The sequence below is a fragment of the Haliotis rubra genome, unplaced genomic scaffold (genome assembly GCF_003918875.1).
Source record: "Haliotis rubra isolate DU_JTF1 unplaced genomic scaffold, ASM391887v1 Scf41, whole genome shotgun sequence".
Lineage (NCBI taxonomy): Eukaryota > Metazoa > Mollusca > Gastropoda > Lepetellida > Haliotidae > Haliotis > Haliotis rubra.
Genome location: NW_025767091.1, coordinates 1,651,249 through 1,675,030, shown reverse-complemented (window position 1 = coordinate 1,675,030; position 23,782 = coordinate 1,651,249). Strand labels below are relative to the sequence as shown.

The 23,782-nt window shown below is 38.6% G+C and overlaps 1 protein-coding gene across 4 annotated transcripts in view; it reads right to left on the bottom strand.

Moving 5' to 3' along the window:
• Window positions 1-23,782, bottom strand: part of LOC124287962 (ras-associated and pleckstrin homology domains-containing protein 1-like) — a 201,174-nt gene that overhangs the window by 164,714 nt on the left and 12,678 nt on the right. For 2 of the 4 annotated variants that reach the window (XM_046724459.1, XM_046724464.1), the window contains exon 1: window positions 21,659-21,784. The exons of the other annotated variants lie outside the window; for them this stretch is intronic. The gene's annotated coding sequence lies outside the window, so the exon portion shown is untranslated. Of the gene's footprint in view, window positions 1-21,658; window positions 21,785-23,782 lie in introns of those variants that run through there. 4 annotated transcript variants of the gene reach the window in all.

The following is a 23,782-nucleotide window of genomic DNA, read 5'->3' as shown; positions in this document are numbered from 1 at the left end:
CTGATACCTAATCTTGTTATGCTGATGTCTTGACATTTCTGTATTACATTTGACGTTTATCACCCATGTCAAAACTTTAAGTTTAAACTGAATTTTTACTTCTGATGTTATGTTAGATATCAACAGTTTTACAAACAAATGGATTTATCTGGGCCTGCTCGTAGGCCAATATTTGATCAAAAGTTAGCAGCAAATACAATAGTAGGTGAGTGAGTGATCTAAAGTTAGCAGCAAATATCAGTGAAAATGTTCAAACAATTGTAAGTGAGTGAGTTTATTATTACGCTGCTTTTAGCAATATTCCAGCCAAATCACGACTCCGGACACCAGAAATTGGCCCCACACATTGTACCCGCGTAAAGAATTGAACCTAAACGCTTTAACATCTAGGCTGCCACGCCATCACCCCAAGAGTAAAATCATCCCATACATGCATGTATCATGTATGTACTAACTGATCCAATACAGATTATAAAATTGAACACAACTGTTTCTTAAATATTTCTGAATATTAAAAAATGGAAACTAAAAAAACTAATACAAATTTGAAACAAATCAGTATTTACCCAACTCGCCCGCCAGGGTCACTAAAGAATCCAAGATAAATAGGTTCTTGAGAGACATACAGAAGTTGGTATTCAAATATAAGACAAAATATTATGGATGTCAACTGTTTTATTGTTTACACGTTTCTGGGCTATTCCTTGTACCCCTTTGTCAGGTGAACTGACAAGCAATAACCCAGAAACGTTGTGTATACAATAAAGATGAAGTTGACATCCATAATATTTTGTCTTATACCAAGATAAATACCTTTGACAAAAGTACCTGTTTCTTGATGAAAGGAGTTCCCAAGAATGTCATGCAAACTGTTTCTGATAAATTCTGTGTAAAAATATCAAGTGCTGTTTCTTCCTTACCACTGAACATAAATGTTCAGATAATCGATATGCCAAGGATATATTACCAAAACTTCAGCCTTTAATGACTTGTACAACTATAGTTGGTAGCGAGGCCGATAAGCCATGTTGGAAGTTTCCTCGTAACAAGGAAAGTGAAGCCATATGATATGGGAGTGGGTATCATGTTGGAATATGTAAATGAATAATCAATAACTAGAATTAGAAACATATTTCTTGACAACTATACATGGTCATATTTAAACTTCATAGTTGCGAATGAAATCCCGTCTCAGTCAAATCGAGTGTCAGCTGAGGGGTGTAACATATTTCTTGACAACTATACATGGTCATATTTAAACTTCATAGTTGCGAATGAAATCCCATCTCAGTCAAATCGAGTGTCAGCTAAGGGGTGTAACATATTTCTTGACAACTATACATGGTCATATTTAAACTTCATAGATGCGAATGAAATCACGTCTCCGTCAAATCGAGTGTCAGCTGAGGGGTGTACCATAGCCCAGTGGTCAAAGCGTTTGCTCACCACACCGAAGACCTGGGTTTAATGTCATACATGTAGATCCCCAGTATCTGATATCCCCTGGTGTTTTATTGCTGGGATATTGCTATAAGCAGCATAAAACCACAGTCATTACTCACTCAAAGGACAGCTGAAAACATTAGTTTCATATCTATCTGAAGAAAATACTCTCATAAACATTTATAGAGGCATAGGAAACATTTCCCTCAAATCAATTTCACCTTTTTTCCATCTCAAACAGATGCTACTTCAGTAAAACATCCAATAACAGAGCTTATCTTCCTGTTCAATTCATCCCTAATACATCATGTCATCTCTACCACTTCTTCTGTACCGGTCAACATTACTTAACAAATAGTCTGTGTCACAGTCCCTGAACCACATTATTTTCCCTACTGCCAAGCCCTCTCTGCAGTGCTAAAGCCCTAAATAAAGCAAGTCTAGATTTCCTCAGGTTCTGAATCTCTGGTCTCCCTAGGGCTCCCTTTCAATATAAATGGGCTTGTTTGTTACTATCAAAATTATATATATTCAGAGACTAAGCCTTAGTCTACTTAACAAACTACATCACTACTGCAAAACACTTGAATGACATCTTTTATTATACAGCTCAGAAACGTCATCGTACATCTGTGAGAATACGACCAATTAGAATTCTACCTTCAAGGACCAGTAATTATTTGTGATTGCATACGTGTGTCAGCCATAACGACTTCCTGTTACCCACTAACTAGGTACACTGCCTCACCAGGTACCAGCGAAGGCCTTGTCAAATATACTTCCAGTTTATTGTGACGCACATACCCACTGACCTAACCCAAATTGTTTTCAGTTTTTTACTTTAAGAAACTACCTTTTCAACTCATGTTTTGACTTTGACCTAAAGTTTTCATATAACAGTAAGCATACACCTTAAATACTCTAGGTGTGGCCAAGAAGTCGCATCTGTATGAACGAATCACATATACTTTCATAAGTCCCTCACTGACACTGCTCCTCATTTAAACTCGTCTAAGTCCATGAAGATACGTGAATGTACAATAATTATATCCTTTAACAGGCGAGTCTAGATAACATGTTATAGTCAGGTTTACACTTTCTTAATAAGGTACAGATGCTAGTACTTTTGTTGGTTTGAGTCCCATCCGGGATTCAACTCAGATTCCCAGAGTGAGGCAACTAGTCGCCAGCATATAGTAATCTAGTCAGCGGTTTAACCAACTCAGCCACTGTGGCTTACAAAAACATGGAAGTCAGACTGGTTTTTTCTAGACCATGTACTTTGTGTATCCTCTGATAGGAATACACTAGACTAAGGCTTAGTCTCTGAATATATATAATTTTGATAGTAACAAACAAGCCCATTTATATTGAAAAGGAGCCCTAGGGAGACCAGAGATTCAGAACCTGAACCTGAGGAAATCTAGACTTGCTTTATTTAGGGCTTTAGCACTGCAGAGAGGGCTTGGCAGTAGGGAAAATAATGTGGTTCAGGGACTGTGAGACAGACTAGGAATACACTAGCCCTTGTGTAGGAACATAACCTAGCAATATTTCCTTCAACCAATAATCATACCTCTGAGACTTGTGCAAGTCTAGTTTGTAAAAATATAGATATAAAATTCTCGATCCCTAGTTTTTTGAAAAACAACATGGGAAAAAGGATACATCAATACTGTCCTAACCTATGGTGTGTATGGGGTGCTGCAGAGGGGGGTGGGGGAGCCACTAGCTGGGAAAGGCAGGGGAAAGGAGAGATGTGACCCACCAGCATGACCCAGAGAAACATCTGGTGAGAAACATGAGCTTCTCACATTCAGACTAAGTTGGTGCAACAATCAAGGAAACATGGCTGGCTGTGATGGAACTGACAATATGGTACTGCATGGAATCTGTCGAGCAATGTGCTGAGATGTAAGAACAGGAACATTTAAAACCTGGAACACGAACCTCATTAATCCAACAATCCCAAACATGACAAAACAGAATCATTTCACTTGAGTAAAAAATTGTAGAAATCCAAAGCAACAGCAGAAATGAGTGGGGATTTCTAGCAATGCTATGTAATCTTGCCTTACCACACCACAACGAACATCAATAGTGGGAATCACCCACATCAAATCAAAACCAGAATAATGGCATAATGAGTCCTTAATCTAACCACTGCTCCACAACCAGAACAACCAGATATCAGTGGACTGACTGAGTTTGGTTTTACGCTGCTTTTAGCAATATTCCAGCAACATCACGGCGGGGGACACCAGAAATGGGCTTCACACATTGTACCCATGTGGGGATTCGAACCCGGGTCTTCGGCGTGGCGAGTCAACGCTTTGACCACTAGGCTACCCCACCGCCCCAGATATCAGTGGACAACATCGAACATGGAAAGCAGAAATAGGTCAAGATACACATAAAAACAAACTATTCGATGCACAAAATTTTACTGAAGGCAAGCTCTGAAGATTTAAATTTGATTGCTGTATTGTTTAAGCTGCACTCAGTAGCATTTCAGGTTGTAAATAATCAACTCTGGGCATGACAAGTGTCAGTAAGAATGTCCAAACAAGAGTAAGTGACTGAGTGATTGGGTTTTACATTGCTTTAAGCAATATTCCAGCAATATCATGGAAGGGGACACCAGAAATGGGCTTTGCACATTGTACCCATGTGGTGAATCGTACCCAGGTCTTTGGCATGACGTGTGAACACTTCAGTTTAACCACTGGGCTACCCCACCGCCCCTCAAGTCTTATGACAAGCATCAGTTCTTGGAATCTAGTTCTACCCAGGAATATAGATCGGAGAAACTAATGACACATCAATATCAGAGCATAATGGTCAGAAATTCCATGGTAAACGTGAAATTGCAAATCTTTTAACACTTAATCAGGTCGGCAATTAGTTTGATGTGGAACAGCCATCAAATATACATGTATGTCCTGCTAGAGAGAAGTTAATTTATCAAGGGAACAGCAATATATGCAACAGATGACAAGCGGTAAAGACCAATTAACGAGCATCAATAACACATTCTAGCTCCTGGTAATGCCGATGGCTGGAATGGTCTCTCATCATGAGCTTGGACAATCATTGGAACAGTCTCTCGTCAGGAGTTTGGACAATTATACAACCATTAATAAAACGTTTAACCCTGAATTGAGAAAGTGACAATAAAATCCACTCAATGAGCTCTCCCCCACCTTCCCATGGAATGTCCATTTCTAAATTACACCAGGGGTACTGGTCTCCCATACTGTCACTGAAACAAATATAGTACAACCAGTCTGAGTTGGCACTTCTACAGTACCACAGTTATAGTTCTGAGTGAGTGAGTGAGTTTGGTTTTATGCCACTTTTAGCAATATTCCAGCAATATCATGGCGAAGGACACCAGAAATGGCCTTCACATGGCTACACCACCGCCCTTATAGTTCTGAAAATAAAGAGAGTCTCTATTCTCCTTTTTGTAATATTTAACAAAATTATTTAATATCTGATGCGTGATATGCATTGCGTAGTGTGTGAATTTGCTTACGCTCAAAAAGTGTCAGAATACACATCACGCAGCCATACGGAGGCTTGAAGTAGGGATTCCCAGGGGGCTTTCCCAATGTCATGTGCTTTTAATTGCACACACAAGTTGCAAAATGCCAAGAAATTCGGTATCCGAGATACTTCTTGAACAATTAATTGATTTCGTTAGATGCAATCCAGCTATTTACAATGCACCCAGGAAGGACCACAAGGATATTACGAAGATAACCAATATTTGGAACGCAGTTACAAGGAAACTTCAGGAAAACGATGACCAAGAAAGGACTGGGATTTTGAATATATATATAATATATATCTTCATATGTTAAGTTGCACAGTTCCATTTTGAGATACAAGGTGGCATTGTAGACAGCGGTTGTGATCAGTACGATCTCCAGGAAAAGAACGACTTGATAGCCTTTATACACGTACACATGGAATTGGACACTACGCACACGTAATACGCACTATGCATCACGCAATTACGCATACTGACTGACTGACTGACTGAGTTTGGTTTTACGCCGCTTTTAGCAATATTCCAGCAACATCACGGCGGGGGACACCAAAAATGGGCTTCACACATTGTGCCCATGTGGGGATTCGAACACGGGTCTTCAGGGTGACGAGTCAACGCTTTAACCATTAGGCTACCCCACAGCCCCACAATTACGCATACAATACGTACACATGGAAACGTAGCTTAATGGTCACCTTAGCTGTAAGATTGTATATCATATTCATGGAATGGTAATAATTACAAAAATGAAGCTCTTGTGACAGAGCAAAGTCATAAATGAGTTATATTCAGCTAGAAACAATATTTTCTAATATACCTCGCATAGTTCAAGTCGTTTGAGTGAAGAGTGTTTTGCATGAAAACCAAGCTGTTCAGTCCTTAGGGATCAGTTAGTGGAATGGCCCATACTTCAAAATCAGAGGGGTTTATGCCATTATCCTTGCCAATGAGTTTGAGTTTGAGCGTGAGTGAGTGAGTTTAGTTTTACACCACTCTTAGCAATATTTAAGCAATATCACAGCAGGTCAATGAATTTGGTTTGACTTGTTTGAATAGTGTATTGTGTTGTAGCCATCCAGCTGCCCAAACCCCAACAAACTTATAAACAATGAGCCTTTAATTGGACAAAAGGAGCATTTCTGCCTGTCCAGTTGCTGCTGACCTGCTGTTGTAGCCTCCCAGCTGTTGCCCATCCACAGCGATACCTGTCTGATGATCACACACAATGGCTGATGATGGACAGGTGTATGGAGTATCTTTTGATGAAGCCTTCATTATCAAGCATAAACATTTGTACAAACATTTTTAGCAAAACGATACAAATGATGCGCATGCACATCATGTAATCCTGCTGTAGCCTGCAGGCGACATGATCATGTTAACTTCTCAGGTATTCTCATCGTGAGCTCACACACTCGAATTGATGAAATTGGATGACTTTTGTTGTCTTTGCCTGAAAAAGAAGTCAGTGTCTGTTCACAGCTCTAAATATCATGTACAATATGTGAAGCCCATTTCTGGTGTCCCCCGCCGTGATATTACTGGAATATTGCAAAAAACGGCATAAAAGTAAACTCACTCACTCACTCACTCTAAATATCATGTTAGACAAAGCAGGAGTGAATATTTTTTTTTTTCGTATATGTCCAAGATACAGAACGTGAAACCATAGCTTCATAGTTTCATATCTGTACAGAACATGGAACGTGAAACCGTAATTAATAGTTTTGTATCTGTACAGGATACGGAACTTGAAACCATAGTTTCGTACACATGATAACGACTGTGTTCCAACAACAGGTTCCATAAACAACAAATTGTAATTTGATCCCGAACATCTCCCCAGACTTTTCTAGTGACATCAATGTTATATTCTACCTTGACTTTATGACATACCAGACTACATAAACTCCACTGATCAATCTCAGTGTATACTTATATACTTCTCCATGCAATACATGCATTATGTGAAAGGGAATCAATTATCGGCCGTCTTGGTGTGTCTGGTATTAATGGATATCGACTGAATCCATACCAGTTAGAATATCTGTGCAAGAAAACATCAGCAAGAGAATGGGGATGTTGCTATTGATGATTTTTTTTGTCACAAAGTCAGTGAATTCTCCTCTCAGCTAGTTCAAGTAGCGACAGTCCATCCATGTTCAGGTGTGTGAAGTGTATCAAGCTCATTCTGGAGTCCTCCACCACAATATATAGAGAGAGTGAGTGAGTGAGTGAGTGAGGCATAAAATAATATTCACTCAATTATCCCATGGTTACAGTTCAGTTGTATGTGAGTGGAATGTAAACAGTTGTATATCTTGACTTGGGGGAGTGAGTGAGTGAGTGAGCGAGCAAGCAAGGGAGGGAATATTTCATTGCCTTTCTGATTTCTTTATAAATGAGTGACTTTAAAAAAGGGACCACTGCTTTTAGTTCATTATATATATAGCTCGTTATGCCCAATTCATAAAATACACTGGTGGTGGGGTAGCCTAATGGCTAAAGCGTTTGCTCATCATGCTGAAGACCCAGTTTCTGGTGTACAATGTGTGAAGCCCATTTCTGGTGTCCCCTTGATATTGCTGGAATATTGCTAAAAGCGGTGTAAAATCCAACTCACTCACTCACTAAAATATACAGCAAGAGGTTGGGGCCAATAATCGTTCATTATATCCATCAGTTCATTATAAGTATGTTTATTATAAACATGATTCAAATTCCTTTGACCACTATCAATGTTCAATGGTTGTTAATGTATTATTCTCAGATCAATTCCCAAATCCCAACTGTTAACAAATCAGACACCTCATTTGCAGAACATGCTTACTACATTAAAATAAAAATCCACTTAACTCGATTATTTAACTGCTTGTAATGATTAAGTGTCAATTTGCGATCAACTATGTCTAAAGTAACGTCTAGTCATGAATTTTAATTGTAACAGACACCTTTCGCTCATAATTTTAAACATTAAACCATAGTCCCTGTCAATATCCTTTCTTCTTTCCCATCACATATTAATCCATAGAATGGACCACTGAATATTATCAAAGACAATATTCTGTCAATAAAGGGATAAAAAACTATAAAACTGAAATATCAATCCTCAAAGTAAGCCTAGTCATGCAATATAAAGCTTAAACACAAAGATATGACTAAACCTTTCCTCTGGCATTGACAGAAAATACTATCACACAAGTCATTAACACTCAAATCATTTCACGGTAATCAATGTCAATAGCTGGTTTCGTCCACTTCGCCGCCACTCCGCTTGACCGAAACAGACGCCTCTACCTGATGCGCTGACAGCAACATATTCTATGACTCATGCTTCCATCAGTAATTTATAGCAATGATTGCATATTAATGACCGTGAGTAGCGAACTTGGTTCCCATTGTACTCCATGGTTAGAGTGGAATACGAGTCATATCACCCGGACAGTTATCAAGTGGTTGAAGCAACTACCATTTGGAGGAACTATTATAACTATCATTTTTTTAACACTGTTGAACTTTCAGTTCATGAAAACAGGAATATTGGGTTTTTGCTGTTAGTGTTATCTTTATAATATCAACAAAGATTATTGATAACAAGTAGTAAAATATCCTGTAAGCTGTCCCTGGTGCCTGTGTTCTCGTGAGATACATTAACCCTAATTATGACATGTTATCACAGTAAATGGTTATTAATTACTTGTTGATTAAGTCCTTTCAAGAAACATTTCACTAGATAAAAGAAAATTATACATTTGATGGAAATTCAATAAAAAAACAATTATGTCAATTTCTGACACTGTTAATTACAATCAGTAAATGAAGCAAAAATATTAAATTATTAAAACATTATGCTATATTATATGATGTATGTGTCTAGTCAATCTTACAAATGTTTCGACATTTTGACTTTGAGACTGCAGTGTCTTGACATTTACAATTGTGAACATAATCAGCTTCAAATCGATCAAAAAGATTTTTAGCGTGCTTTGAAATTTCTCATGAATATTTAATTCAAGGCATAGAAATAGCTTGAGCAACCTTGTGGAGACTCTCTTGCTAGCATGATGTCATCCCATGCTTGACTACAACACAATAACCAAGGGAGCAATCATTGTGTGATAACGCTAAGGGAGCAGTTATTGGCTGCCAGTGTACATGGCTGTCACCTGGTTGCAACACTTGCCCTGTGATAATTCACCCATATTTGGACAAGCTATCATCACTGTTGCTTTATATGGTTGTGTGGTCAGTAGGGCATCCAGCTCACCATAACATCATCTTGTACCCAATATAATATTTTCAAATGGACCCTAGGGAGTTAAATGAGTAATAGCACTTGAGATAAAGGCTAGAGGATCTTTACTATAGTATTATGTTCTTTTCTTGACAGCACATGGACTGATTTAAGTTTGTTCTTTCTTTTTTGCTGCATTTACATCTTATTCTATTGGGTGGATTGTAACAAAAACATCCAGGTCAGGCGTAACAGAAGTCAGGATACAATATGAATCACAAGATTTGATCAATAAATATATAACATCAAAGCCTGAGATTAGCAAGTCCCCAAAACAGATTTCACTGGGGGTAAGAGTGAAAACAGCAGTGAATATTGTATAAGTGAATAATTGAAAATCAGTGTAATAATCTCAATGCACTGTTTTGGTGAGATCATCATCTCCAGTGAGGCTTGAATGAGTGAGTCAGTGACTGAATATAGCTTTACTCCTCTTTAAGCAATATTCCAGCAATAACCAATGACTCGAGATAATGGGCTTCATACCCTGTACCCACACTGGGAATCAAACCCAGACAAGTGAATGCTTTAACCACTAGGCTAACCCATCACTCTTAGCTGGAATGACACATACAATATGCATCACTACTCTATTGATGCCGATATCACATATATCACACCACACTATTTGGGTTGAAATCATGCATATGTGAACAAAGGTTAACATCACCTGTGGTCTGATTACAGGTAGACTGCAGTGCAGTGAAGGCAACCTCCATTCTTGAAGCAGTGCCCCATTTCGCAAAGAAAACATAGGGCTACGATTGTAGCAAGGCCTTGCCTGAATCCCCCTCTGGATTTGCCACTGACTTGTACAATGATTCAGTCAGTCACTGGATGAACCAGTTTAGATATTTGAAGAAAATTCTTGTATATTCCTGCAATTTATATATATACCACAGTATGTAAAATAGCGTGGTATTTAAGAATGTGACCAATGTCAGGAAACATGGATACATAGTTATACAATACCACTTGACACATTATGCAACAGTCTGGTAAAGGTTCCTTGCACTCCATCGACACATTGTTTGCTAACAAAGGCCATGAGTCATGATGTATCTGTTTACTGTGTGGTGACAATATATCTCATATATACCACTGGCATCTCATACAGGGAGTCATGGCAAACAATGTATCTATATTGTGACCCATTATGAGAAACATGATATATACCACTAACAGTACAAACAGGTAGTTATGACTCACTTTGTATCGATATTGTGTATCATGATGATATATATACCAATGGCAGATCATACAAACAGTCATGGCTCATTGTCTATTTGTATTGTGCATGATCATTACATACATGATATATATCACTGGCAGCTCATACAGGGAGTCTCACAATGTTTCTGTATTAAGCATACCGTCACGATATACACATCAGAAAACACATATCAGTATACATGTATGCGTGTACATGTGTATATGATGATATATGCCACAGATTCATGAAGTCAGTCAAGATTGCCATATCAATCGCTTGCTTGCTGCGACATCAAATTATTTCCAAGCTCATTGTCCAAAATATTTCACACAGTATCATTAAATCAGTGAATCTCAATGTTGAGTAATGAAACTTAAGAATGAGTAATTCTGTCTGATGCATCCCCATTCCTTATACAATGAAATGCTGCAACAATACAAAAAGGACCTCCCAAAATGTCGTGCTTTTATTGTTTGGGTTAAATTGAATTTGCTTTTTCTCTTGCAAGGAATGCAAATCAGGGATTATTTGCCTGTAAAACTTGGCTTCAATACTGATGGAATGTGTTTAGAGTTATGTGCCCTTGTATAGCAAGAAACAACGACCCTAGCACTCAAATGAGAACACGTAAAAAGGTTCTGGGTAATGCTCGGCATTAAGTGGATAAAACAGGACTGATCAGCTTGGGGTCAGTCTACTGTGTCGATGCAGAAATGAACTTCCAGAACAGGAGAACAACGTACCCACAACAATACTCAAACTACCAAATATAAAAAAGAAATAAAACATAAAGGTTCAAGAATGTAAGCAATGATTACATTTACAGCAGGGTATCCGACACCATTACATTGCTGTAAAAGACCTTTAATATTTCCAGTTATAACCATTAAAATTAGTAACTTGGGTTAAAACTATTAAAATTGTGTTATAATTACACCAAGGTGTCTCATTTGGCCAGCACTATAAAAGTTGCATCAGTGGAAAACACAGACACAGACATGCATGCACACACATGCACAGATATGCATGCACGCACACACACACACACTGTTAACCTAAGTGCAACAATCTTGCACACTTCGACTTACTTTGCAAGATCTATCACAAGTTGAGAAGTGTTACTTGACTGCCTTCAGGTTGCAGGACAAGCGATCACCCGCACCACTGCACCACCCTACTGCCCTCCACCTGCTGTAACAACATGCTGTAAGTAGCATGTTAAGTTCATTCATTACACCAGCCCCCTATTGAGTACAGCAACATCCCATGATTCATCGATACGCCACCTTCACTGCCAGGTGACTAATCCTCGTATCTCCTCCCTACACACTACGGATCAATAATCACAATGTTTACTAAACATGCCACACTCTCCAGCACTCAACCCATACATTTGTACTGCTAAATTAATGAACACATCATCAGTGGTACGGAAGACAGTAGCAAGATTTCATTGATCAAGCTGTGAGGAAAACAGTACATAGGTGATAGGTCGAATGGAGTGTTCAAGGCAATTGCAATGAGTTCTAGATCTATCAAATTTGCAAAATAGTTGATAGCTTATACGTATTCTTTTACATGTTTTATCAATATTTTCTGGTTCTGGAAACTTCAAACGAGCCAAACCAAAATAAACAAGGTCTGATTTTATACGTATTCAATGGAAGGGAGTCTACAGACACGGATGTAAATGTCAATTAAATCTTAATCAATGTTAACTTTTTAAGCATATTTTGACATTTAAATCTGAAGTAAAAAGGTCATGTGGTTTGGTTTACACCAGGGTGGCATTGAGATCTTTGTCAAAGTGGGTGTTGAAAGAAAATGCAAATACAGTTGTGAGGTAAATAGTTTCAACATGGCTGATGAGCCTATTATGACTCATGGTGTGATGTAGGTCCATAAGTCATTAGGAAGCAAACGTTTATACCACAAAGCTAGCATGATGTGTATATAAGCAGTACAGAAACACACATAGGTATCAATATGACCCAGCTGTTGGACTCGAGAGACTGGGGGTCTATAGGCGCAAGGCAAGGCTCATTTAAAGCTTCTTTGAAAGGCACCAGATCTGATTTGGGGGTTTTCCATGACGTACTGGTACATGTTTTGTGCACATTTTAATCATGCTGATAGGTAATTATTTTTGGTCCATAACTCATACATTCTAAGGATTTTTATGCTAAACACTCGCATTCTGAAAACGAGGAGGGGGGGAGGAGTTTTTCACTCACAGCATGGTCCCTGCTTCTTGCCACAGTATGTCACAACATTTCTTTCAAGAAAACTTTCCTTGGCATCATTAATATGAATGGTTCCAAATATCATACAAGCTTGTCTTAGGACAGTTTGAGGTGAAACGCCTTGAAACTTTTGGGTAGTATAATTGAGTTCTGAGACTTAACCCGGGTATGACCTTTGCTAGGTCCTCACCATCACATCCTTGGTTTTTACGAATGAATGAAATACCGAAGAAAGGAGTGTTTCACTCACTCACTCGCTTACTCAGAGGAGGATGTTATAAGTGTTGCCACAACACTGCTTCATGTAGAAAAACAGAAAGCTTTCTAAGACATAAACTTGTTACTGGATGTAAACTTGCAATTCCTAAAATCCACTAAACAAAATTAACAGTTTTCAATGAAATAAGTGGGTGCCTAAGTTGGGTTTGAACCGTATTACATCAAATGGTCCATCTGAAATATGAAGATTTCAGACTTTACCATTTTGGTGAAACCCATGAACTTGAGTATGATACTGACAAACCTAGAAATACAATCAAGGCAGGCCAGATTGAAACTGATGATCACATTTCCAGGCACACCTAAGGGACATAACTCTGCAAATTATGTGAAATTATGCTGCTTCAGCTGACCGGGCCACTCAGCCCCCGAAATGAAATGAAAGACAGAAAACATGCCATGATATCACTACAGTCCATCACACTCATTCAGAGGAAATCACATGCACAGCGATGAAGAGTCTATTCCTGTTACAACAATATTCTCCTTATTCCTCGGCTCTCACACTATAGTGGCCTTCTGGTGCTCATGAACTATTCCCATGAATATCAAACACCCCCGTATTCCATGAGGAAAACACTTAACAAAAATTACAATTTTCCCATGAATACTGGTTACCTGGTCAGCTTAGCTGCAAAATATTCCCAGATTAAGGAATCTGTCAGCAGTTGTGAGGCCAACGTTACATCATCGCTGCTACAACAGTATTATCCCCTACTTAGGTCTGTGTATACAATGATCTAGCCTCTTGATATCCACCAACTGTAGTATGTGTTCACCATCTGGTACCATATACTCCGTATACACCCAGGTGCTGACATCCATAAGTAGTTGTTATACTAATAGTAGAATCATTCAAGTAGTTGTAGGATAATAGTATACAGAGGGCAAACCATCTAGCATAGAAAAACATGAGATGGATTTTTGTGTAAATGTTTCCCTGGGGCTACTTAAAGATGTTTTCTATATATATTCTTGCCATTTTCAGGTTATGAAATCATCTTGTAGGTCTTATCATCCCTTCAACTTTCCTCTACTTATCAATCAGGATCTGCTTGTATGCTGCCCAATTCATCCAATATTTCAAATATCCATTATTTAAAATCCATCCCTGTTTCCATCCATTCATCCATCAGTCATCCATCTACCAATCAACTTCAATTTCCATTCAAATGAAAAATTGTGCTATGGCCCAGCTGGCCATTCATCTATCTGCTCATTATCAACCCATTCCACTTATTTTCCCCCTGTAGGGGACATAAAATTTCCACTACTGGGATTCAAACCACACACCGTCTGATCTGAAGTCGTACGCCTTGTCCACACGAGCAAAGAAGTACACCAAATCAGCAAGCTAAAAAAGGTAAGGCTATCTCTGTGTGGTGATTCCATGCCCTGCTACACATGTCTCTATCAGTATACATGCATTCAATTTAATCCACCCCCCATTCTGCTTCTATTCATCTACTGATCCACAAACACGTCTACCCTGCCTTTCCATCCACCCAAACACCCATGCACCCACCTACCTACAATCCAAAAGCTACCAATCACCCAGCTGTCTAAAGTCTTGCTCTATGTCAATGTTTTTCAGTCTAGTCCAAAATGGTTTTAAAAGTTCCTGTATAATAGACCCGTGAAGATCCGTGGTAGAATAGGTCTTCAGCAACCCATGCTTGCCACAAAAGGCGACCATGCTTGTCATAAGAGGCGACTAACGGGATCAGGTGGTCAGGTTCGCTGACTTGGTTGACACCTGTCATCGGTTCCCAATTACGCAGATCGATGCTCATGCTGTTGATCACTGGATAGTCTGGTCCAGACTCGATTATATACACATTGCCGCCATATAGCTGGAATATTGCTGAGTGCGGCGTAAAACTAAACTCACTCACTCCTGTATAACATTCACATCAACTGAAGGGACAAATTCAAGTTATTACAACATAGGATTTTTTCAACATTTTCATAGTGTTCTTTGAGCACAGATATCTGTCCATGTGTATTTCCATATCTTTCCATCCATTCTTAACCCCTATACCCTGCCAGGGTGGTGGGGTAGCCTAGTGGTTAGAGTGTTCACTTGTGACACTGAAGACCTGGGTTCGATTCTCCACATTGGTACAATGTGTGAAGCCCATTTCTGGTGTCCCCCACCATGATATTGCTGTAATATTGCTAAAAGCATCATAAAACCATACTCACTCACTCACTATACCCTGCCGGTTCACCCCCAGGTCTCCCCCCACCCTCCCCCAACCTACAGCTGGTAGCTCCATATCTCCCAAGACGGCTGCCATGACTCAGTCCCCAGACCCTGCAGTATGTCACATTTCTTCATATGCCACAAAATTGCCGGTGCAAACCGTTAGTTATTTCTATACCTGCCTGCCATACCTGCACCTACCCCATGAGTGATGTGTTTCACTAGAAACTTTCACGTTTTCCTGGCAACCTACCAGACTTCTATTTACGGTACTTCCCCTCGGAGTGACTTCGTGTGGCAGGTATTTCCAACCACGGCGAACATGCAACGTGCTGGTTTACCATGCTTGCAGGCAGATTCAACAAATCTTGTGTCAGGCCATACTGAAAATCCAACACTTATGTCAAAAAAAATAGATTGTTAAAATGGCTATCTGTTATCAAGTCTCACACATGCAAAGATACCCTCTCTCCATCTTCAAAAAATCCAAAGTTAGCACCACATGCACTGACATGATGCAGGCATACGTTGCTTTAGTAATACACCACATCATTCTTTCATATATCTTAAATATCACATTGTAAACATGTAAAGCTTACTAATTTCATAACTATTAAAGAGTGAGTTAGTGAAAATAATCTTACACTACTGTTAGCAATATTCCAGTAATATGTTGGCGGGGGACACCAGAAATAGGCTAAACACATTGCACCCATGTGGGGAATCGAACTCTAGTCTTCGGCATGTCGAGCAAATGATTTAACCACTGGGCTACCCCACCACCCCAACTACTCAAAAATACAATGTATAATGCTCAACTACTCTAACACAAATGCATACCAACACAATACACAAAGCGTTTGGACTGAATTCCCAGATAACATATTTTTCAATTTATTCAAAGAAAGAACACCACATAATTTGAGAAAACACAAACGGAAATACATTTTTCCCATCTAACGTTTACTTTAAGATGTGACCACCTCCACGGTGTAGTGGTTAGAGCGTCCGCCCGGAGTGCGGAAGGTCGCGGGTTCGATCCCCGACTGCGTCATACCAAAAGTTGTTAAAATCAGGTACTTGTTGGTCCCTGCCTGGCTCTCGGCATTAATGGGTACATCAAGGACTGGTCGGCTCGGAGTCAGTATAATGTGTCTGAGTGGGGTATTCATGCTTCACTGCGGCATGGTATCTAGCACTATAAAACCAGCTTAAGTCTGGGCTAGTACAAGCAGCCGCACATACACATACACGAGCATGCACGTCGTCATATGAGCGAAATATTCTCAAGCACGACATTAAACCCAATTCCACCACCACCACCACCACTTTTACTTTTAGATGTAGATATATGGCTGAATCTAACATAAATTACCAATAAATCCATATCATGAATATATACTGAACAAGAAAAACTTAGAGATCATGACTATGTTGGGGATATTTCTTTGCAGTGGAGACTACTGAAAATTGTCTCAATCTTAAATGTTTTGGTTCAGTATATTATAGTAAATTTAGCATGAAACACAAATATCAGTTAAGCATCAAGTTTCAATGTTCAAGGAACAGTTTAAGGCCCTGTTAACCTGTCAAAAATCCATATAGTTTGCCTGTACATATATCAACACTCCAATGCTCCGGCTGTCCAACGTTTCAAGTACAACAAAGCACTGCCCCAATACTAGATGATATTAATTTACCCTCTAACTGTGTCACATCTTTCAGCTTAATGACAACAAAAACAAGTGAAAATGTCAGGGCATTCATAAGCACTACAATGCTACTGGGGGCCATCACCAAATAATATCTATCACAGAACATATTTCAATTAAGTTTTCCAAAATACTTCATATCCCCTTTTATTATAAAACCACTCAGATATTTAAGATAAAAGCATATCCTCTCACGGTTGGATTTGGAAAAAAAAATTAAAACATCAGAAAAATTATGAGATGGTCCCTGGGCTTGTTGGTATGCGAGTACTTTCAGGCATCCTGAAAAATGTTACAGTGACATTATCACAGACAAGACAGGGCGATATAGGAATTATCACTTCATAAAGGCAAACAATTACACTAGTTATTAACACGATGAAATTAGTTATTGTAATTGGTAGCATTGTCCCATCTTCATACAGTCACTGAGTGAGAACATTCTTGAAGTTTATATATATCCTTTAGAATATTCTTGTCATATCAAACAGGAGACACCAAAATTTGATAAAAAAAACATTGGGGATGAGAACCCCAGACTAACACTTACATAATGTTTATAGTTAGAAATAATTCCATTTGAACTGAAGTGGAGCCCCAGTGAGATGAGAGATAAGTCCTATAGCACCTAACAGGTACTGAAGACAAGTACACATCCTGAGTGAGTGAGTGAGTGCGTGCGTGCGTGCGTGAGTGAGTATGGTTTATGCCACTGTTAGCAATATTCCAGCAATATCATGCAGGGCACACCAGAAATGGGCTTCATTGTACCCATGTGGGGAATAGAACCTGGGTCTTTATGTAACGAGCGAATGCTTTAACCATTAGGCTACCCCATCGCCCCTTACATCCTATGAAGGCAGTCCTCGGACTAAAAGCATCGGAGGGCTATATTTCTGAACCAGATCTCAAGGTCTCAGTTTTGCCTAAAACTCAAACAGAATAAAACCATCAGAACATGTAAACTAAGTAACAATTTTCTTTAATTTAAGATTGAAAAGATATAAACTCTAAGGATCAGTAAAACAAAGTTTCCAATAGTCCTTTGCACTCTTATAAATATCACCTTTCTACAGCTGATCTGGGCGTATGGCATGAGACAGGTTGGTTGTCACACCCCCAATCCCAACATGTGCTGATACAGCAGAGATCTGTGAACTCTTTAGCTCAGTATCAATGTACATCATATCAACATGTTTCAAGCTATTTGTGGCAAGCAAGGGTTAAACTTGTCATACAAAACCTTTCGTATATAAACCTAAGAAAAATAGAATCAAAACAATACTAAATAGGCCCCATGTGGACAACGTCATGTCAACAAGATTATCTAAATATGATCTTTATACACTTTCAACACTGCTGGCAAGGGCCAAAAACTACATAAACTGTCCAGAACAATAAACAATTCCACTAAGAGCAAGACTTCTACATTATAAAAACACAAGCCAAGAAGCCTGAACAATTCCAACAACACCCACCCACCCAATCCACACATGACATCACAAGGTGCCCCCTATCCAAACCCACAACATGACAAAACCCCCTCACAACCTCTGTACCCCCAACATGTCAAGGTTACTTTCCTAGCCCTCATCCCCACCCCCACAACATGACAGTCACCCTCACAACCTCTGTACCCCTACAACATGACAGCCCCCACAACCACTGTACCCCCACAACATGACAAAGTTTTTCCTTTCTCTTCCCCTCCCCAAAAAGACCTCTGCCAAGCTAACCTGTCAGTGAATGGATCTGTCAGTGGCTTCAGTGTTAAGGCTGTGTCCCCCACTTGGGTATGGCTTCCGTTTCATTCCACCAAGAAAGGAAAATAACTCCCACCCTTCCATAACATGGGAAAAGACTTCCCTAACAACTTTAACCCAGCTTCCTTTTTTAGCAAGCTGGCAAAAATATGTGTGGAACAGTCGTCTTTACATGTTTAGAACTTCACTTCACCCTGACCTCAGGTTGCAGCAGGCTGCTCACTTGAATCAACATGGTTTTCTTCTTGTGAATAGTGTATGAGAAACTGTTTAAATATCATAAATAGGAAATAATTATATTGAAAGGTTTTAACATATATACATAACAATCTAAATATGTAAGTAACTGATTTTAATTAACTACAACGTAACACATGACATGAGAATATTGTACAACCATGAAAACAATATCCTGTATTATGCATCTTAGTAGGCAAGAATCCATAAAATACCCATTAAGAACCGCATGGCCCACTAACATGACTGTATATAATGTACACTATATAGTCCAGTCAAAATCAAGGACATGAAATGCTGAAAATCGTAATATTTTTCACCCAAACAGCCCCATAGGATGGGAATTTTTTTTATTGATAACACTTGATAATTAATTTATAATTTCATCTTCAGTTTCTTTTTTTTCAACTGAGTCATGTTAATTGCTAAGAATATTAAATTAAATAAAGTAAACAAAATTATATTTTTCCAATCAATCAATAACTCCTCAGTCATGAAAATAAATTCGAATTAATTTTTAAAAACAACATTTCATTTTAAAAAATGTAACATTTTCTAACTGTAACTTTTATATTCTGTAAACCGAAATATGAAATGTGGCTTAACATATGAACTGTAATACAAACAAAATACTGAGTGAGTATTGTCTTGCAGAGACTGTACACTGACATCCAGCAGCCAGACTGACAAGCGAAGGCAGGCCCTCCTGAACACAAGCCAAACTTATTTATTTATCTATCTTTCACATCTATTTCCTTGCCCTCTGTGACCATGATTCTCCATGTATTTTTAATTTTGTAAATCTGAAGACAAAAATAAACAGTTGTCAGCAAGATGAGTTTTGAATGGAGATGCATGTCAGCCAAGACGTACAGTAATTAATGTGTTGATAATCTCATGATGAGTTTACATGCAGAAGCACAGACCCAACAAGGCTGAAAGTTTGAATAGGCAGTGAATGTGTTCTATTTTCATTTTGTTTACAAATATTGGCAAAATAGGCGTGTCATAAATGACAAATTATGATACATTGCCAATTTTGCAGCATTTTGGATTAATTAATATTTTAGAAAAAAATTCAGTGTTATTCTGACAGTGAATGTATTTTCATGTTTCAGTTTTATTTACGAATATTCAAGAACATGGGCATCTGTCACTTAATAACAAATCATGATGAATTAATGTTCCACAGCACCTTGGATTACCAGTAATTAAATATTTAAGCAAAATTAATTATAACAATGACGACATTGACCTCGACTTTAGGGTATGTTGGCAACGGAAACTTCAAGTTACTACCATCCTTCATATCAGATTTGGGTAACTGATCAGACTACCTACAATTGTGAAAATCATTCAATTCCATGTTAGCCAAGCAGTAAGAATACTACCTTATGCTTCACCTGACATTGTACAAACATGACTAATAAATAGCAATAAGTAAAAATATATGTCAAAAAGTCCAATACGAAACAAGGTGTAAAATGATAAAATACAATTCAAAATTTTATCCATAGGGGCCTGCACAATAATTTTCCTGAGCACAATCTTTCAGAAAACAAACCTTAGTGTTGATTTCAATTTGCATAAGCTATTTTATCTTTCATTCACAAACAGACCAACACAATGGTGTGATTAAGTATGTCCTTTCATCTCACCTCTCAGCCAATACCTCTTATCTTTGATCTAGACTACTTCCAACAATTTCCTTCAAGTCAGCCCATTCAAGTGCTTCAGTGTGACAGATGTAAACACTGGACCCTGAATTATCTCCCCTTGTGCTGATACTTATGTTATAGATTGGATAACATTGTTTTACTAAGTGATAGGCATACCTTATATTCCCACACGATTGCGGTACTACCATAATCCTTAAAATACCACTTGTTCATTTTTTTTTCAAAAAATTCTTTCAAAATTCCAAACTAAAAAAATATTCTAAAAAAATTACCAACATTTGATTAACTATGGACCTGCTATGATACAGATTTTGATCTATTTTAATGCTGATCAATTCATCCATCGCAATGTTTACATTCATTGTTTACATTTTTAATATTCACAGATATCCGATTTAAATATCACACGTGTTGATAATTACACAAATATTATTCCGTCTGATTTCCATAATGTCCCCGAAAGCCGTCTTTTGATATTGTGTATGGAGTAAGTATGACCGCGGTCGCCGGTCCAGGCATTACGACATAGCCATTATGAAACGCGTGAATCATTGCCACTGATTCCATTGACGCCTCATCTCTGGCATAACATGCGATTTATACGCCCCGCGTTGATGATAAGAAATGTTTCTGAATGGCAAATAAGTGGATTTCAGCTGAAATAAACGCAGAATTGTGAAACGAAAGCAAGATGACGTGTGGATGGTTTAGTCATCATGTGTCCACCGGCATGATGAGCACGAGAGCTAACTGTTCCAACCATTGTTCACACTGGTTCCAAATGGTCTGTAAACAAAGCAAAATCCGCCACCAAAACAAAGATATGATTGTATACATTCAAACATAATAAGTTGCAGCCATGCCCATTCCCATAAAACCATTTTCTTCCGCCTGGGAACCAATTTTTGGAATCCAAGACGACATGGCACCGAGCTGCTGCAGATGTTGAGTATCGGCGAGATGCGCTCGTCTTCATCTCACGCGCACTTGCTCGTCTGTGGAGCCATGTTATAAATACTGATTTCCCACTCACCTCTCAAATGCAGTATAAAATCCTTTCTGAGGCGGTGTAAACTCTATTATCCACTAGCAGACGACTCTACGAACGCTCAAACAAGCCTATATCTTTACTTATATTGGCCAGACATGATTAGCAGATCTTCAGTCAATGGAGGTCAAAAACAGACCTGGCAAACCCCGGATGTTTACCTTTGACCTTGCATAATTTGCAAATTGACCTCGCTGCGTGCATAATCAACAGTGTATCAACCAGTCATTTCACTGCGGCATGGTGGGGGTGGTTCAATGTTACGCATGAGCTGTGAGATATTTGCATGTATACGAGCCACGGTGTTTATTACACCGAATAACATACCCGGAAAAGAAATACACACTCGCCTCGAGCGGGTCGCGAGCCTTAGTGATGAGTGTGTAGGAGCTATTGTTAGAAATCACACCCTAATCATTGTGATGCCTATTGCTACGAACGTGACAGATTGTTACACTGGAAATATTTTGAAACCGTGGGATGTTTCTGACGGGGAGGAATGTTGATTCCACACATGAGTGTTTACTGTTTGAATTTTGCCCACGTGTTCTAAGCAAATGGTCTCTGTTCTAAGTTACTAACACAAATATATTATATTTATTTACAAATGTATAGGTAAATTTGCCATAGTTATTTATTTGGGAATTAAAACGTACGGTAATGATTTTCAACCTGTTTAGTTTTCACACTTCCGTGAAATTCTCTACAAAGGATCTCATAATCATTTGTTTTAATGATATGTCACACAAGCCCCTAAATATTTAATAGTCGTATTTATGACCATGTTGATCATTATGATACACAGGGCTGTAGTAAGATATATAAACACGACAGTACCTCTCTAACATGTGGTTTGTAGGAAAGTCCAATATCTCACCTTTGCGTATTTCCACTGCTAATTATCTCTCGCATGCTACAATATGTAGAATGGTACTCCCCACTATAGACACATGTAGTGTAGGACCCAGTCACGGTCACGTGACCACTTCTACACATGGCTGACTGATGCGTGTGGGTTGGGTCGTGCGTGTGTGATGCACACTTACGTCAGTGTACACAACAATCCCCGTAGCCACCCCTGTAATCTACCCGTGTTCCACTCGGACAATACAACGAACTGACCATAGGTCCTGGAAATACTCAATGCAACCTGTGCTGAATTAATTAAAATTCAATACCACTGTTCTTAAACGATTATAACATATACAAATTCTGTATGAAGAAAAAGAAACCAGTTATAATTACCGTATGTTTTTTTATTCGTTTATTTTTCTGTATTTCCGCAGACTATCTTTCAATATAGAAATATGTTAATTTTGATTTTACAGGTCCTAATCACCATTTCGTTAATGCATTTTCCTTTTCACATTTTAATTAGCAGCAGGTGGTGACTTTCGCCTAATCAAACCACAATCCATTATCTATAGTGTCAAACAGCCGTCCTTTTGCCTCAGCAGAGAAATGCCAGATTCGTTTGGAAATACAGGCAACCTTATTTCACAAATTCACTGGAATAAAAATGCTACATGATTTGGTGTGTCCGTGTTTTTAAGCACGTGTATCTAAAATAACAATTGAAATATTGAACGAGAATGTTTAATAGCATCCAGCGAAACCCCGAATCAGTTGTGACACATGACTATGCGACTGTCACTGGGACTCGGGAACAAAGGCACGTGCTCCTCGCTATAACGCGCCTGGCACCAGCATTGTCCTCACAAACTAAATCGATCATATTTCAAATGACCCTTCTCTATATCCCAAACCGTATTACTTTTCCAATATCTTGATCGATATGGTACACGATGTCCCCAATTGTATACCTGTGTTACATTGTCACCGAACAATCGAATTGCGTCATATGATTTGCTTAATTGGACCTTCGGGCCTTCATAATGCAGACGCGCGAACAGATGGACCCAGTCCAGATTGTGCCTCACTGACGGCAGTCAATAAAATGCATACTTCAACTGGTTTTGTTCATTCATTTAATATTTTGGAAAATATTGAACTTCGTAAAATTCCTCTATTCGTGTCTAAGGATATACATCTGCGAGTTGGTTTTAACATCGCTTCAACAGAATCCGGGTTGTTTCAAAGTTTGTAAAC